Source organism: Protopterus annectens, chromosome 13.part0 (assembly GCF_019279795.1).
Source record: "Protopterus annectens isolate FY-2018-M chromosome 13.part0, PAN1.0, whole genome shotgun sequence".
In the NCBI taxonomy this organism is placed as follows: Eukaryota; Metazoa; Chordata; order Ceratodontiformes; family Protopteridae; genus Protopterus; species Protopterus annectens.
Window position 1 is genome coordinate 285,679,562 of NC_056747.1, and position 17,084 is coordinate 285,696,645.

The window sequence follows — 17,084 nt, forward strand, 5'->3', positions numbered from 1 at the left end:
TATATATATATATATATATATATATATATATATATATATATATATATAGACACACACACACACACACACACACACACACACATCTATAAATATATATATATATATATATATATATATATATATATATATATAGTTTGATAGTGGACTGGATAAAGGATCAGCCTGCAAAATGTTAGTGGGTTCATGTATCACAATAGCTGGCAATAGACATTTATAAAAGCTGTCATATATAATAGGTGGGAATAATGACTGTTTAATGGTGACACTTTCCATATTATCTTGGAATGTGAATGGTCATTGGTACAGACAAAAATTAAAGAATATTTAATTATATTAAAAAATGTGGAGTGCAGAGACTTCCAAGATGGCTGCACATGAAGTTCATAGGTTCATAGGTAGGTACTAGGCTATCTTCCCGTAGGCATTTATAAGCCTAGCCAGAATGTGTTGCCTTTTGCCGCCTCCTTAGATTAGTTCCCTGTGCCTCTGTCCAGCAGAGCCACTGAAGTGATCCCTGAGGTAAACTTTCTGTTTCCCATCCACTTGTCAAGATTTCTTTTGAAGAGCGTTAGCGAGGAGCTCTGCCTAATGTAGATTGGGATCTTGTTCCAAAGCATGGGAAGTCTCTGGGACAGAAATCTATCCCTCCAGCACATCCTATTTATTGTTGTGATGATGTTTAGATCCCTAGAGCATGTGGCTCATGGGGACAAGGTTTTCTTTAGGTGGAGCATGTCCATCAATTCTGGGTTGGACATGGCCTTATATGTCAGGCAGAGATCACCACTGAGTAGGCGGTATGCAACCAAGTACAGCTGTAATTTCTTCAGTCAAGCTGCATAGGGCATCTGTTTGAGGTCAGTGATCTTCTTGGTGAGGTACTTCTGTGGTCTTTCCAGCTGTTGCAGGTGTCTTGTAAGGTACATCCCAAATGGGGCATTGTACTCTATGATGGGTCTGATGAGTGATGAGTAGAGGAGCACAATGACCTCTTTTGATCTGGATGCATGATACCCTTTTGTGATTAGGTGGGCCATGTAGAAGGATTTTCTAACCACTTTTGCAATGTGATCATCAAAGGTGAGATTACTATCTACTTGGGTCCCCAGATCCCTTATTACGTCTACCACATTTAGGGGACTACCACCTATGTAGTAGTTTGTGGGTACTTTGTTTTTTCCAAATGGGATGATTATGCACTTTTTGGCATTTAGCTTCAGGCCATGATTTTGACACCAGGTATCCGTCTCAATGAGACCCTTTTGAAGGATGTCTGTGTCAGCCGGAGGGTCAATTATAGCCCCTAGTTTGCAGTTGTCTGCAAACTTGGTCAGCCATAGTCATCCTGTGCTTGCCTGTACCTCTGAGAAGTATATGCCGAACAGGAGGGGTCCTAGGACTGAGCCCTGGGGATCTCCACTTGTAACCGATTTAGAGATGGACCTAGCTCCCGCAACTCTCACCATGTGGGTTCTGTCTGTGAGCCAGTTGGCAACCCATCTTGTGACTTAGGGGTTTATGCTCAGGCTGGTGAGCTTGTCTAGAATACCAGAATGGGAAATAGTGTTGAAGGCCTTTTCGAAGTCTAGGTAGGCTGTGTGTACCACCTTTCCCTCATCTATAGCCTTGGTAACTGTCTCAAAGAAGTCCACCAGATTTAGGTGGCATGATCTGTCCTTAACAAAGCCAAACTGGGTAGGGTCCAGTGTTTGGAGGTTCCCAATGTCTCTGTTAATGAGTTCCATGATGATGCACTCTATAGTCTTGCAGACCAAGCTAGTCAGGCTTATAGGGCAATAGTTCCCGGGGTCTGTTGTGGCTCCACCTTTGTGGAGCGGAATAACTGCTTCTGTGTGCCACTCTATGGGTACATAGCCTGTGGAGAGGCTGAGTTTGAACAGTGTGTTTAGGTGAGGGGTTAGTTCATCTTTGAGCTCGTGTAGGATGCAGCCTGGGACACCGTCCGGTCCCATTGATGCTGTGTTTGTGGCTTTGGAGAGGGCTGTTTTAACCTGAGTATCTGTGATTTCAGGGACGCTACATTCTTCTGGTATGGTTATGGGCCCTCTTGGGGGTGAAAGGGGGGTGAAGTTTGCGCTGAACCTGTCTGCCAGGATGTTGGCGATATCAGTCAGTTCAGTGTATTTTGTGCCATTCTGCATGCACTAACTCCAAGCAGATCTGAGCATTGCCACTTAGATTCTTGACATAGCTAAAGAATGCCTTTATTTTTGGAGTCCTTGGCAATTTTTCTTTCAAAGCTCGCCTTGGATGATTTTATGAGGGATCGTAGTTTATTGCTGATACTGATCAGGGATGTCTTCCCTTCTTGGGATTTTACTCTTTTCTGTACTAGTTTCCTTCTTCTATTGTATAGCTTGTTTATGGCAGGAGTCCACCAGACTGGTTTCCTTTTCTTGGAGGAGTGAGTCTTGGTTTTGCTTGGGATGGCATGATCTATGCATTCTTGTAGGTGCCAGTAGAATGCATTAGTACATGATTTTGCAGCTTGGACAGCATTATCCTTCAGCATGGGGGCTTTCAAACTTTCCACCTCGGTCTTAAGTAACGTGAAGTTTGCTTTTGAAAAGTTTTTCATGGTGGTTTTCTTGTCCGGGGGTGGGGGCGGAATGTCGATATCCAAAGTGATTTGTTTATGGTCAGATCTAACCAGCGAGGGGTTGACCTCTGGTGTGGAACACTGGTCGCATATGTTGGTGATGACCAGGTGCGATATGTTGTCACCTCTGGTGGGAGTGTTGACCAGTTGAATCAGGGCGTTTGTGTTTATAAATTCTAGGAAATGTTGGGCAAGGGAGTTAGTACTTCAGTAGTTCTCCCAGTTAATGTTTGGGTAATTGAAATCACTCAATATTAGGGTGTTTGGTAGGACCTTTATGTTTCCCAGTGTTTCCAGAAACGTGGAAAGTAACAGCTTAACTCTAGCTCTCCCAGTGTGAAAACAGAAACTCAACAGAGAAGGCCAGTAGATTTTTGTGTTTATGGGTACATTTCAGTAACTAGCTAATAAGTACACTGCCCGGATGCCAGGAGAAAAAAAAAAGAAATAGAGAGCACCTGGAAAAGATCAGCTACAAAAAGTGAGGAAGAAACACTGACTGGGGAAAGTTCTGTAGCTGTTCAGCAAAAAGCAATTCAACCTTCAGACATGACGTCCAGTAACCTACATGAAGATATTAGACAACTGCACACAGAACTGGTTAAATATATGAAAATCTGATGGAGTATATCAATACAAACAACAAAAGGCTGGAAAAATGGAGGAAGCTTTAAACAGATATTCAGATGAGATGATTAAGCTGCAAAAATCAGAGGTTGAAATGAAGAAAAGTCTGGCTGAATATGAGACTGCTCAGGAAGAGATGTTTATAAAAATAATAGAATTAGAGGACTGAGTACGTAAGGAAAACCTGAGATTTTCAGCGATACCAGAGAAGCTGGTAGGAACAGAATGCATTCATTTTATAAAAGCACGAATAAACAACTGGACTAGCATTCTACAGCAGGAGTTGTTAGCTGAAAGGTCACATCATGTGTATGCTCCAAACCTGGCTATGGGAAAGCAACCTAGACCTTTAATAGTAAAGATGCATTCCTACCAGCAGAAGGAATGGTTTCTGGCAAAACTGTGGCAGAAGGACAAAATAATAAAAGTGGGAGACAGCACAGTGTTTGTAGAAAATGATTACGCATTGTACATCAGGCAGAAGAAGAGTAAAGTCATTCAGCTATTCAGGAAATGTTGAGATGCAGGTGTAAGATTGAAACTGCTGAACCCAGCTGTCTTCAAGGTATTCTTCCCTGGAGGGTCAAAATAATTTTTTGATGATGTACATGCTAAGGAGGAAATACAAATGTTTGTCCAACAAAAAGTGAGCTGTGAAACAGAAGGAGATTCTGCTTCTTGTTCTTCTGGTAATAAAGACCATAGAAAGACTGTACATGTGAATCCTTTTCCACTGTTTCAATGGAAAATGTTGGAGAGATGGAAGGGAGCACGAGAGTTGACTAGAAGAATCAAGAGTACATTGGAATTGAAGCAGAGACAGGATTTGGGAGATGGAGATGAACACTAATAAAATAAGTAACTTAATGTGGAATTACAAAGCAATATTTATATTTGTGAAATATGACGCAACAAGAAAATCTAAAAATATTGGACTTTTTTGAGAATTTGTTGGACTTTTGTGGGGGACACTAAAATATATGCCCTACTTCATGTCATTAATGTTTGGAAAAATGTTTTGGGGAGGGGAAGAGAGGGGAAAAAGTTAACTGTAAGTAAAGAAAGTATTTTTTCTTAATAGTACTATTTTTGTGGTGTATGGTTTTCTTTACATGTTATAAAGTAAAGTTGTCTCAGTTATTTTTAAGTGTAGTGGGGATTGTAAATAGGTGCTGCTAATTTTTCCCCTTTCTCCCGTCTCTCTTTCTTCTTGTTCAGTTTTAAGAAATGTAGGCATTGCACTGCAAATAAAACCTGGTTAAAAGAACATGACAAAAGGAAAGTTAATATGCTTTTTCTCATTCTTGCATTGGGGGAATGACTGGATTAAGAACCTTTGATTGATTTAGTAACACATTTTAAGGGAAAGCAAGTAAATGAAATAGAATACTGAATATTATCAGGCTTTTTTTTTCAAGCAAATGAATGTATGCATAGTAGCAATTCTGTATCTGACCATCTTGGCTCCATGGAAACAATCTGATAAAGAGAAGTTGACTGTCTGGTTTTCATGTTTCCATGGAGACAATCTGATAATGAGACATTTGTTACTATTAGGAGGGTAAAACTTCAATATTTGAAGATGTACATAGTTGTGTGCATTAGTATTAAATTAATAGGTTTTAGGGGGTACTGTTTTTTTTTTGTTTGATGGCTTTCAATAAAACAAAAAGTTTTGTAAGATGTGACCTAGGCTTAAATGGATATGACAACAAAAAAGTATATAAAAGTTCAACCTGCCAAACAGTCTATGCATGTAACACAAAAGCCAGAACTAGACATCTAGCAAAAAGGGGGGAATAATAACTTTTTAATACAATGATGTTTTCTGTAATGTCTTTAAATGTCTATGGTCTCACAGATAAATACAAAACAGAAAGAATAGTGAACTATATTAAAATATAGACTGTGAATAGCTATGTTACAGGAAACATACTTAGAAAGAACTGAACATGTGAATTTGATAAAGAAAAGTTTTCAGGATGGTCATTTAGCAGAATATCTGGGACAAAGGAAAAGATGAGTACTTATATTAATTGTAAAAGGAGCTCCAATAATGATAAAAAGATAATGGCAGATTTGTAGTGCTAAGGGGCTACTGGCAAGGGAGGAGGATTACACTGACATGTATTTATATTCCACCTAAAACTGCTATAATGGAGCTTAAGAAAATTCTGGAAGAAATAATCAGTTTTCAGTGAGGAATATTACATATAGCTGGGGACTGGAATTTGATTTGCAGCAGTGAGGATGTGTCTGGTGGGCCTAGATGGGAAATTATAACAAAGGATGGTAGATGTTTGAAGAAATGTATGAAAATATTTGGCATGGAAGATGTGAATTCAGTAATAGGAGTTCAGAGTTAATTCACACATTATTCCCCAAGATATAAAAACTGGGCTAGGCTGGACAGAATTTACATTTCACAGGAACATGTGAATTTAATTGAAGGTCTGAGATGCACCCAATAACTATTTCAGATCATGTGCCAATAATAAATAAAATAAAAACACGGTAACGAAATAATATAAGACATTGGCACTTTCCCACCTGTCTGTTGAAAAGAGAGGAATTTAAGGAATGGGTAGTGGAGATTATTCAGGAGATAGTCAAGATGATAGGAGTTACTTCTGAAAATATAGCTGGGGAGTGGGATAAAGTTAAGGTGGAATTTAAAAATAGGGTGGAAATAAAAGAAAGGGAACCATGGTTAAGAAGTTATAAGAATTGTTTAGAGGGACTGACAAATGTTAAACTATTGCAGAATAGTGGAAATCTCACATAACAAGAAGTAGATCAACTGCAGAATGCTAGGCAGAAAATAAGGGATTACCTCAATAATATACACAAGTTTAGAAAAATTGGTGTTAAGCAACTGTTTTTTTGATTAGGAAACTAGAGCACAAAAACTTTTAGCACAACGATTCAGGCAACAGAAAGTAGAAAGGGCTCTTGCCAAGCTTAGGGAGTCTATACATGGAAGTCTGTATAAAGCAAAGAAATATGGAAATCAAGAAAAGATGCAAATGGAAATGTTTATGGAAGAATTAAATATGCCAAGGTTAGAGGTAGATGAGGCTCAATTATTAACATATAGAATAGGAGGAGATGGGATAAAAACTGTGATGTATAATCAATCTGCAGGAAAGTCCCCATAAATAGATGCTATTCCTGTGGAATTTTGGAAGTTAGGAAGGATAAAAACTGATAAAGATCTAAAATATTTTGTTTAACAGTATTTTAAGAGGAGGAGAAGTGCCAACATGCTGGAAGAAAGCAGTGGTGGCTGTAATACCTAAACAGAGTAAAGATCCATCAGCTGCAGCTTCATACAGGCCCATTTCAATGCTAAACCATGATTATAAAGTATTCATGTTTATAATGGCTAAAAGAATACAAAAGTAATGGCAAATTGACACATATCGATCAGTGTGGTTTTGTGGTGGGGAGGCAAACATTTGATAACATTAACAGAACATTGATGATCAAAAGGAAAGCTGAATGTAAGAAAATACCATTGTGGTTGGTGGGTCTTGATGCAGAGAAAACATTTGACAAGTAAGATGGGATTTTATGAGCAGGAGAATGGAAGCATTTGCATTTCCTGAAAAAAATATAAGGTTGATTAGGAGGATATATGAGGGATTAGAGGTGAGAATTAAAGTGGATGGAGTCCTCTCAGATAATTTCTGTTGAGGAGAGGAACTAGGCAGGGGTGTCCTCTTTCCCCTTTGTTGTTTGCATTATATTTAGAACCATTGGCAAAGAAATTAAGGGACTGAGAAATTCAAGAATAGAATTGGTATGGTAGTCAAGAAAAGCTGGCTGTATTTGCAGATGATATTATTTTATACCTGACAAAATCAAAAAGAGACATTATAGTCTTATGGAACATTTTGAGACAGTTTCAAATCTTTTTGGGATACAAAATTAATGAAGCTAAAAGAAAGACAATAGCAGTAAATTATGTACACATATATGACATGATAAAATGAAGTATTTGAGAGAATGAATTAAGAATGATTCTGCTGTACCAGCTAAGGATATGTGGGAAGAGACTATACAAAAGATAATACAAAAACTGAGAAAATGGGAGCTTTGTTATATGGACATGTATAGTAAGATGCAAGCATTTACAATATTTTTAGTCCCATTAGTCTTATACACAGGTCAGACATATTTTTATCTACCAGGGGAGAAATAGCGGATAGCAATTAATAAAGAGCTAAATGACTTTGTCTGTGAAGGGAAGATTGCAATAGTTGAGTGGGATAAGCTGATTTTTCCATTAGAACAGGGAGGATGAGGATTACCGAGTTTGAAGGGGTATTTCAGAGCAACACAGTTAAGGCCCCTATGCAAAGCACAAGCAGTAAACTATAATTCAAAGTGGAAAGGGATGATAATGAAACAGGAGAGAAGCTCAAGAAACAAGGAGAGACTGGGATTTTGGATGCAGGCCTTTAAGGAGAATAACACTAATCATACAGAATATTATGTCTATAAAGTAGCAGAAAGTATTCTAAGAACTACGCCAACATGGGAATGGAGAAGGAGATTCTACTGGTAGGGATGACTGCAATTACAGTTATATATAATAGGTAAGAGGAGGCTGGAATTTATTGGAGAAAACTGACAAAGGAACCAAGGTATTAGGAGCAAATAACTAGAGAGGGAAGATGATAGAATGGGAAGACACCAAGAATTTATTTGGACTGCAGGTTAGAGACAGCTTTCCCTATCAAGGACTAATATCAGAGTATAGGCAAAGAGAAAGAAATATGGGTGTCCTAAACGAAAGACCAACACTGGTAGAGTTTTTAGTAGAATCTAGAACAGAAGCTGCCATTAAAAAAGAATAATTAGTAGAGCATATAAAATATTGCATGATAGCTGCAACTGCAAAAATCAATCAGAGGAGGTTAGAAAGAATTGGGAAGAGAGATTAGATAAGCATTTCACAAAGGACGGAGAGATGATACATCAGCAAGCAAGGGAGAGTAGTACTGGTGAAAATGAATTCATCCTCAATTCTTGGTGAGTACCTTCACAAGGTAGACCCTGTTTATCACAAAATCTCACCAAGACAACAGTGATGTATAGATTGCATTTATATAGCCTATATCATGGACATAAGTAGGTTAATCATTAAAAAAGAAAGCTGGGTGCACAAAACCCAGGATAAAAAAGTGCCCAATCCTGGTAGGTACACACTGGTGCCAAGACTGGAAAAGATGACTGTGTAAAGGATATATGTATGTCTCTCAAATATGCAACAAAATCTATTTTCTGGGTGTGCGATGAGTTGGCGGACTTTAAGGATTTCCTGCGGGGTGCACTGTCAGAGATGCTAGGTGGGCAGATTGGTGTGACAAGGGAGATGATTTTTCTGAGCTGTGATACAGAATCAGAAATGCCTAGACATGGTAAGACCTTGGTGTGTCTAATTATAGTGGCTGCCAAAAAGGGTGCTACTAGAAAACAGAGATAAAACAACTGGAATTGAGATCTTTAGAGAATGGTAACAGCAAACTACATAGGAAAAATGGGAATTTCGAGAACAATACATGCAGGGGATGCATGAGGTTTAAAAGAAGGCAGGACTTCAATGAGCTATGTAATGTTTGACTGAGAATGATTGGGTAGACTATAAGTGATGTATAATGTTCACAACTGGGAATGTGTCAGGATGGTTTGTGATGTAAAATGCTTGGAACTAGGATTGTACTGGTGTGGTTTGTTTTCATTCATATAAAGGTATGATTGTTTATGTTGTAAGTGATGGTTTAATAAATATGTTTCTTGTTTAAATAACTGGCAGGAATTGAATAAGTAGTTGCTTAGGTTATATGATGATGTATAGCAATATATGTAAAGTATAATGTTTATAAATGTAAACTTGTTAATACAGTTTGATTGCTTTTATATAAATGTAAATTTGTCTATGTCACAAGTGATAATTCAATAAAGGTGTTTAAAAAAAATAAGAAATGCCGTGTGGAAATAGTAATGCTGCAGGAGACAAATTTGGAAAGAACTGAGCATGTGAATTCAATAAAAGGATTTCAGGAAGGATAATCAGCAGAATATTATGGATAAAGGAAAAGTGGAATACTTATATTAATTTCTAGAGGAGTTTCAATAGTGATAAAAGAGGAAAAAGATAATGGCAGATTTGTGGTAGTAATGGGCTACTGGCAAGGGATGATGTTTACACTGGCATGTATTCCACCTAAAACTGCTATTATGGAGCTTAAAATTTATTTTGCAGAAATTGTGATGACCCTCCACCTCTGGGTCAGTAATCAAGGAGCCTCAATCCTTACCACTGGCACCAGTGGGGGATGTTCACTGAGAGGATGACAGGTACACACACAGTACTTCCAGATGCAGCTCTCTGCATCAAGCACAATTTCCCTTAACAGCACACAAGGAACACAGTCAGTCTGAGGCTGGTTTCTTCCTCTTTCTCCAGATCCCCAATAAGACTCCCCACTGGCACAGCTATAGAGTTGAGATCTCAGCTGAGTACCCAAGCCAAGACCTCCAGCACTCTTTCTGTCCAGCCAGTGCTTTGTGTCCCTGCCCAAGCAGCTGACACACACACTCTTGGAAGTTTGATTTACACACACACACACACACACACACACACACACACACACACACACACACACACACGCAGGTAACACACACTCTTGGAGGTTTGATTTACACACACACACACACACACACACACACACACCTGGGAAAGACTGGCACAAGGTAGTTATGACTGCCACCAGACACTCCTGTCAGCTACCTTAAGGCTCTTCTAAGGGTACTCAATATACTGAGTGAAATTAATATTAATACAAATGGTAGTTTGGCTAAGAGCACGGCTGTTAGGAGTGGCCCACACAGTGTCACCAAATAAATATGCAAGTACTTCCAAACTTAAATATCTCTACAAAGATGAGCTACAATCAAAGGTTTAAATATACTTAATAATAAATAATAAAAGAACAAGAAAATACTAAGTATATATTCAGAGTGACATCAGAGTTCAAAATCACAGAAAATACTTAATATAACATTGAAGGACAGGTTCAGACAAATAAAGAAAAACAATATCTAAACTAAGCTTCACTATATTCCTGACTGAATCCAAGAGAATTATACTATTCCATACTTACTTAATAGAGCAAGGCAGATGATGTGGTGAATAGTTCTTCTTGTTGTCAGGCCCAAGACATAATAGAGAACACTCAGTCTCACTAAGAGACTTCTCAAAATAATATCTAAAATATTACTTCTGTGATAGCTTGCAGAATGACATTACCTGTGGTCATCTGACTTCTAGTTCCCATTGCAACCCTCCCCCCAATTTCTGGAAGCTGGCAGGATTAAGCACCTACCCATAAAAATACACACACAAGGGCTTTTGTTCAGATCTGTGGCAGGTGCTGGATGTCATAAAACAATTACATACCCACACACTTCCAGAGTAGTAATTAGTTCACCCCAAAGACAATACAGAAAGCTTCCTAGTACTGACTTTGTGTCTCTGGTCGCATTTTAACATGTGAGATAGTATCTTTATGGCCTATCTTATAAACTGATTTAATTTCAGGTATATTTTAAAGTTTGCTGGACTGAGGTTAACCTCCTGATTTCCAGTTTCCTCTGTTAAAACATATACATTTAAACAGTTACTGTAGTGCATGTACATTTCTGTTCTCTCCAGTAGGGCACACTGTGGATACATTTCAAACACAAGCACTTTACAAATACCTTTTCAACATAAATGTCCGTACAAATCAGCTTGATATACACATGACATAGAGTTCTAATACATTTGTAACACTAGCATCTTATATAAATCAGTTTGATATTCACAAATGATATATAATCATTTAAAAATTCTAACTAACTGTGCTGACAATACCTACTTTCATCACAGAAATGATCACCTTTCAGTAGACAATATTACTTATAGGTGGGGACTGGAATTTGATTTACAACAATGATGTATCTGGGGGGCCTAGAAGGGAAAATATAACATAAGAGAGTAGATTTCTGAAGAAAGTTATGAAAATATTTGGTATGGAAGAAGTGAATTCAGTAGTAGGAACTCTGAGAGAATTTACATATTATTCCCCAAGGTACAATAACTGGGCTACACTAGACAGAAATTATACATCACAGAAACGTGCATTTAATTGAGAACTTTGTCTGACACATATCCAATAACTATTTCAGATCATGTGCCAATAATTACCAAGATAAAAAAAATAGCTTAATGAAGTAAAGTTGAGGGGCTGGTACTTCCCCACCTGCTCATTAAAATGAGAGGAATTTAATGAATGTGTAGTGAAAATTACTCAGGAGTTATTAGGGAAGATAGAAAATACTCCAGACGTTATAGCTAGTGAGTGGGATAAAATGAAAGTGGAGTCTTAAACTTGGATAGAAATAAAAGGAAAAGAGATATGATTAACAAGTAACAAGAATTATTTAGAGAGGCTAACAAAGGTTAAAGTATGATAGAATAAGGGGAATCTTACAAAACAAGATGAGGTGCAATTACATAATGCTTAAGGGAAAATAATGGAGTACCTGGATAATATGCATGAATTTAGAAAGATTGCTGTTAAGCAACTGTTTTTTGATAATAAATCCAGAGCACAAAAACTTTTGATACATTTTTTGGCAACAGAAAGTAGAAAGAGTTGTTAATAACGTAGACAACCTATAACAAGAAAAATAACCACATATCCTGTAGAGGTATTAGAGATATTTTGGAAAATGTATGAACATTCATATACAGCAGAGAAATGGAGGTATCAAGAGAAAACACAAATGGAAATATTTATGGAAGACCAAGGTTAGAGGTAGATGAGGCTCAACAATTAACATTTAAGATATGAGGAGATGAGATAAAAATTGTGTTGCATAACCAAGCTACAGGAAAGTCTCCAGAATGCATAACCAAGCTACAGGAAAGTTTCTGTGAATAGATGGTATTCTGGTGGAAGTTTAGAAGCAAGGAGGGAAGAAAGTGGTAAGGATCTGGAAGGTTTTGTTTGTTTAACAGTATTTTAAAAGGAGGAAAAACACCAACATCCAGGAAGAAAAGTTGTGGTGGCTGTAATACCTAAAGACAGCAAAGACCCATCAGACCCAGTTTCACATAGGCCTATTCCGATTTTAAACCATGTTTATAAAGTGTTTATGCCTATAATGGCTAAAAGAATGGGAAAGGAATTGCCAAAATTGATGGCTATGGATCAATGTGGTTTTGTAGTGGGGAGGGAAACATTTGACAACACTAATGGAACAATGATGATCCAGAGGGAAGCAGAATATAAGAAAATTCTATCTGTTTTTGGTGGGTCTTGACACAGAGAAAGCATTTGACAAATTAAGCTGGGATTTTATGAGTAGGGCAATGGAAGCATTTGTATTTCCTGATATAATAATGTTAATTAGGAGGATATATAAGGGATTGGAGGCAGAAATCAAAGTAGGAGGGTTCCTGTCTGATAAGGTGTATCTGAAAAGAGAAACCAGGCAGGGGTGTTGCCTTTCCCCTTTGGTATTTGTGTTATATTTAGAACCACTGGCAAAGAAAAAAGAAACTCAGAAATTCAAGGATATAATTGGCATGGTACTCAAGGAAAATTGGCTTTATTTGCGGATGATATTATTTTGTACCTGAAAGAACCAGAAAAGGACTTTCAGTGTTGTGGAACATTCTGAGACAGTTATATTTTTTCGGGATATAAAATTAATGAAGATAAAGCAAAGGCTACAGCTATAAAATATGGACTAACACATGAATTGTTTCAGCAATACCCATGTTTATGAGGACATGATAAAAGGATGTATTTAGGAGTATGGGTTAAAGAAAATGATGTTATGACAGCTAAGGATATGTAGGAAGAGACTAAAAAGATAATACAAAAACTGAGGAACTGGAAGTACTTCTCTATGGATATGGATTATAAGCAGCAAAAATGTTTTTAGTCCATTTAGTTTTAAACACAGACCAGGCATATTTCTGTCAACCAGCAGAGAAGTTGTGACAAGTAATTAATAAAGAGTTGAAGGACTTTACCTGTGAGGGAAAGAAGACAAGAGTCAAGTGGAATAAGATGATCCTTCCAACAGAGCAAAGAGGTTTAGGATTACTTGATTTGAAGGGATATTTTACAGCTACACAATTAAGTAAATTATACATAAAACAAGTAGAAAGCTACAATTCAAAGTGGAAAGGGATGATGATGCAGCAGAGGGGAAATTCAAGAAATAAGGGCAGAGTTGGATTTTGGATGCAGATCCTTAAGGAGAATAACAAATAGTCATATAGAATACTGTATTCATAAAGTAGCAGAAAGAATACAAAGAACTAAACCAACACTGGAATGGAGATTCTGCTGACAGGGATGACTGCAATTATTGGTAGAGAAAATAGGCAAGAGAAGGCTGGAATTTACTGGCAGGGTGGCAAAGGAACTAAGGCACTGGGAATAAATACTTAAGAGAGGGAAAGGTAATAGAATGGGAAGAGGCCAAGAAGACATTTGAACTGCAGGCTAGAGACTGAAATACCTATCGGGGATTGATATCAGAGTGTAGGCAAAGAGAAAGGGATAGGGAAATCCTAAGTGAAAGACCTGCAATGATTTAGATTTTAGTTGAATCTAGAACATAAGCTGCTGTTAAAAAATAGAATAATTAGTAGGGATATAAAATATTGCATGCTAACTATAGGAATCAAACAGAGGAGATCAGAAAAGATTGGGAAGAGAGACTAGATAAGCAATTCATAAAAAAACAATGGGAAGACATATGTATGCCTCCCAAAATGCAACCAAGTGTAGAAGATTTAGGATTTTTGCTTGGAAGAGTTTGCATATGTATTTTTAAATCCCAAGCAGACTCCAAATAATTTTTCCTCAGGTAGATGGCAAATGTTGGAGGTATAAAAGGAAGAAAAGCAGTACCTGGGAGCATATGTTTTCAGAGTGTAATCAGTTGACAAACCTTAAAAATTCCATACAGAGTACTCTGTCGTGAGTATTGGGTGAGCAAATGAACGGAACTAAGGAAATGATTTTCTGAACTTGGATGCAGGATTTGAATTGTCTAGATATAGTAAGGCCTTGTTAAGTTTAATTCTAGTGAATGCCAAAAAAGCAGTTACTAGAAAATGAAAATTATTCCTAACTATCTTATACACCACTCTTCTATTTGTAAATTCTCAATACAATCCTTGTATATTAATGTTTGTGAGTAGCAATACAAATTTTATTATACTGACTACTATGCTATGTTTTAATTGTAACTGCATTATAACATTTGTTACTGCAAATATTGATTGCACTAAATTTGTTACCTTAGAGCTTTTCTTCTCAGGTTTCTTCTGAACAAGGGCTCCTGTGCCCCGTCAGACTTTCCTATTAAAGAAATGTCAATAAATAATAAATAAATAAAGTCTAAACCAACTCATACATGAAGTAGTGAAAATTGTAACCAAGATAGTAGAACAGGAAGCGATATCTTTAGAAAAGGATAGAGTAAATTACAAAGAAAAAATGGAAGTTGTAGGAACAATACATGCAGAAAAAGTTTTTGGAGGAGGAATGAGGTTTAAACGAAGGCATGTATAAGATTACATGTAATGTATAATGTTTCTAAATATGAACTTGTTAGTATTGTTTGATTACATAATAAATGTATGTTTGCCTATGTCAGAAGTGATAATTCAATAAAGATTTTTAAAAAAACAGTAGGAGAATTTCTGCAGTGCTCTGGCCAAATTTCCCTTAGTCAGTATGAATAGTACATCAGCTCTCCTTGGAAAATAGGTCATAGACCAGTTCCACTAACCTGGCCAACAAAACATACATACAACATACATACATACATAAATATATATATATATATATATATATATATATATATATGTATATATGTATATATATATATTGTGATCGGTATAAATATGCAAAGTACACATTTTAGTAGATAAGTGATACAGATAAGTACAGATCACTAAGGGGATGAAGCTGAACAGTTCAGTACATATAAACATAACCCTGTTATCATAGCCATCACTATAGCACTAAAAAAGGATTTTATAATAACATTCAAAGGGACAGTAAGTAGTGCATAACTGTGCTACAGGTGCTAAAATACAGAACCATTAAGAATGTGGTCAACACACAAATTTTGTATGTTGGGTGAGGAAAGAACTGAGTAGCCTATCCCCACAAAACTGCAGTAATAATTAAAGTCAGAGCAGAGAAAGTGCATTTGTAGGACAATGATGTGTACATCATGCTGTTGGAAAAGACTGGAAGACTGGTTGAGGCCATTGTTAACCATGACTTAAAAAATGTATATATATATATATATATATATATATATATATATATATATACACATATTCACATTTACACACACACACACACACACACACACACACACACACACACACACACACACCATGTTAAAGCAGAGGATGCAGGCAGGAGACATCAGATGATGACTGCTTATGTAACTGGAGGCTGAGGAAAGCATTTGCATACAGCTGTATTCTTAAAGTGGGTAATCAACAGTGATCCAAAGTACTTGAGATCATCTGGCTGTCTAAGCACAGGAAGCAGCCTAAGCCCAGGGGACAAATGCTGAAAAAGACAGCTCAATTACTAATCTTTGAAAACTAAGGCACTGGCTGTTGTGACATTAAGAAATAATAGATGACCTTTTAGTAATAGTAAGAGCTAAAGGAAGGTAGTATTTAAGATGTTTAAATCTGAAAAGATGGTAAACACTAACAGTTCTTTTGTCTTTTTAATGGACAACAAATTTGCTGTCCTTCATATATCACATTGATGCTTGCATACTGGAGACAATATTATTTATTCTGTGATTATTTACTTTAGCTAGTTATGGGACAGTGTGAATCCAAGCATATCCCAGCACTCACTGGGCACAAAGCAGTGGAGTTAGTCCAGTATATGAGAACAGTAAATTACTGTAAGCACACAGTCATATATGGTGTGCACACCTAGTGGCAGTCTGGAGGATCACCATTTGATGTGTACTATGTATTTAAAATTGATTACATGGTGAATCCCCCTTCACACACACAAACACAGGACTAGAAAAACAGGTGCTGTGATGCAGCAACACTCCTTTAACACTGAATCTTCTTCTTCTTTCGGCTTTTCCCGGTTAGGGGTCGCCATAGCAGATCACCTGTCCACTCATGACTGGCAGTGGAGTTTTATGGTGTCAAGTTGCCAGCCCGGTGCCCAACATTCCACGGAAGGCACTACTTTAACACTGAATATACATTTTAATTTCAAGAGTACCTGTCATGGGCATACTGTGCTTGTAGCATCACAACACCTTTGTCTATAACTCCTCTATCTTTAGGTGTTAAGAGTGGGGGTGACTTTCAGTAGTGGTGGCATTGTATTTTATTGATTTAGGTTTTCAGGTATTTCTTCTAGGGCTATAAGGTCAGTGTAAGATCCAACCATATCAATAATAATAAAGCAGTTTTTAAAGCTTCTCCAACTAACAGCATTAGCAATAGCCCAGTTAAGTGGTACCTAGGATGGCAAAGAAAGGTGAATATTATTTCTTTGGTCTAATGCAATGTCACAGCATCATTATGACTTGCTGCTGATGGGAAGAATAAAGGACAAGAAATGCTGATGTTAGACAGAGAAGCAAAGAGATTGCACTCCAAACAACCTCATCTCTCAAATAGTGTCCTGACTGCAGACATACTGAGGCTCTTTTTATGGAGAAGGATCACATTTCTGCTCAGTCTCTCTACAGG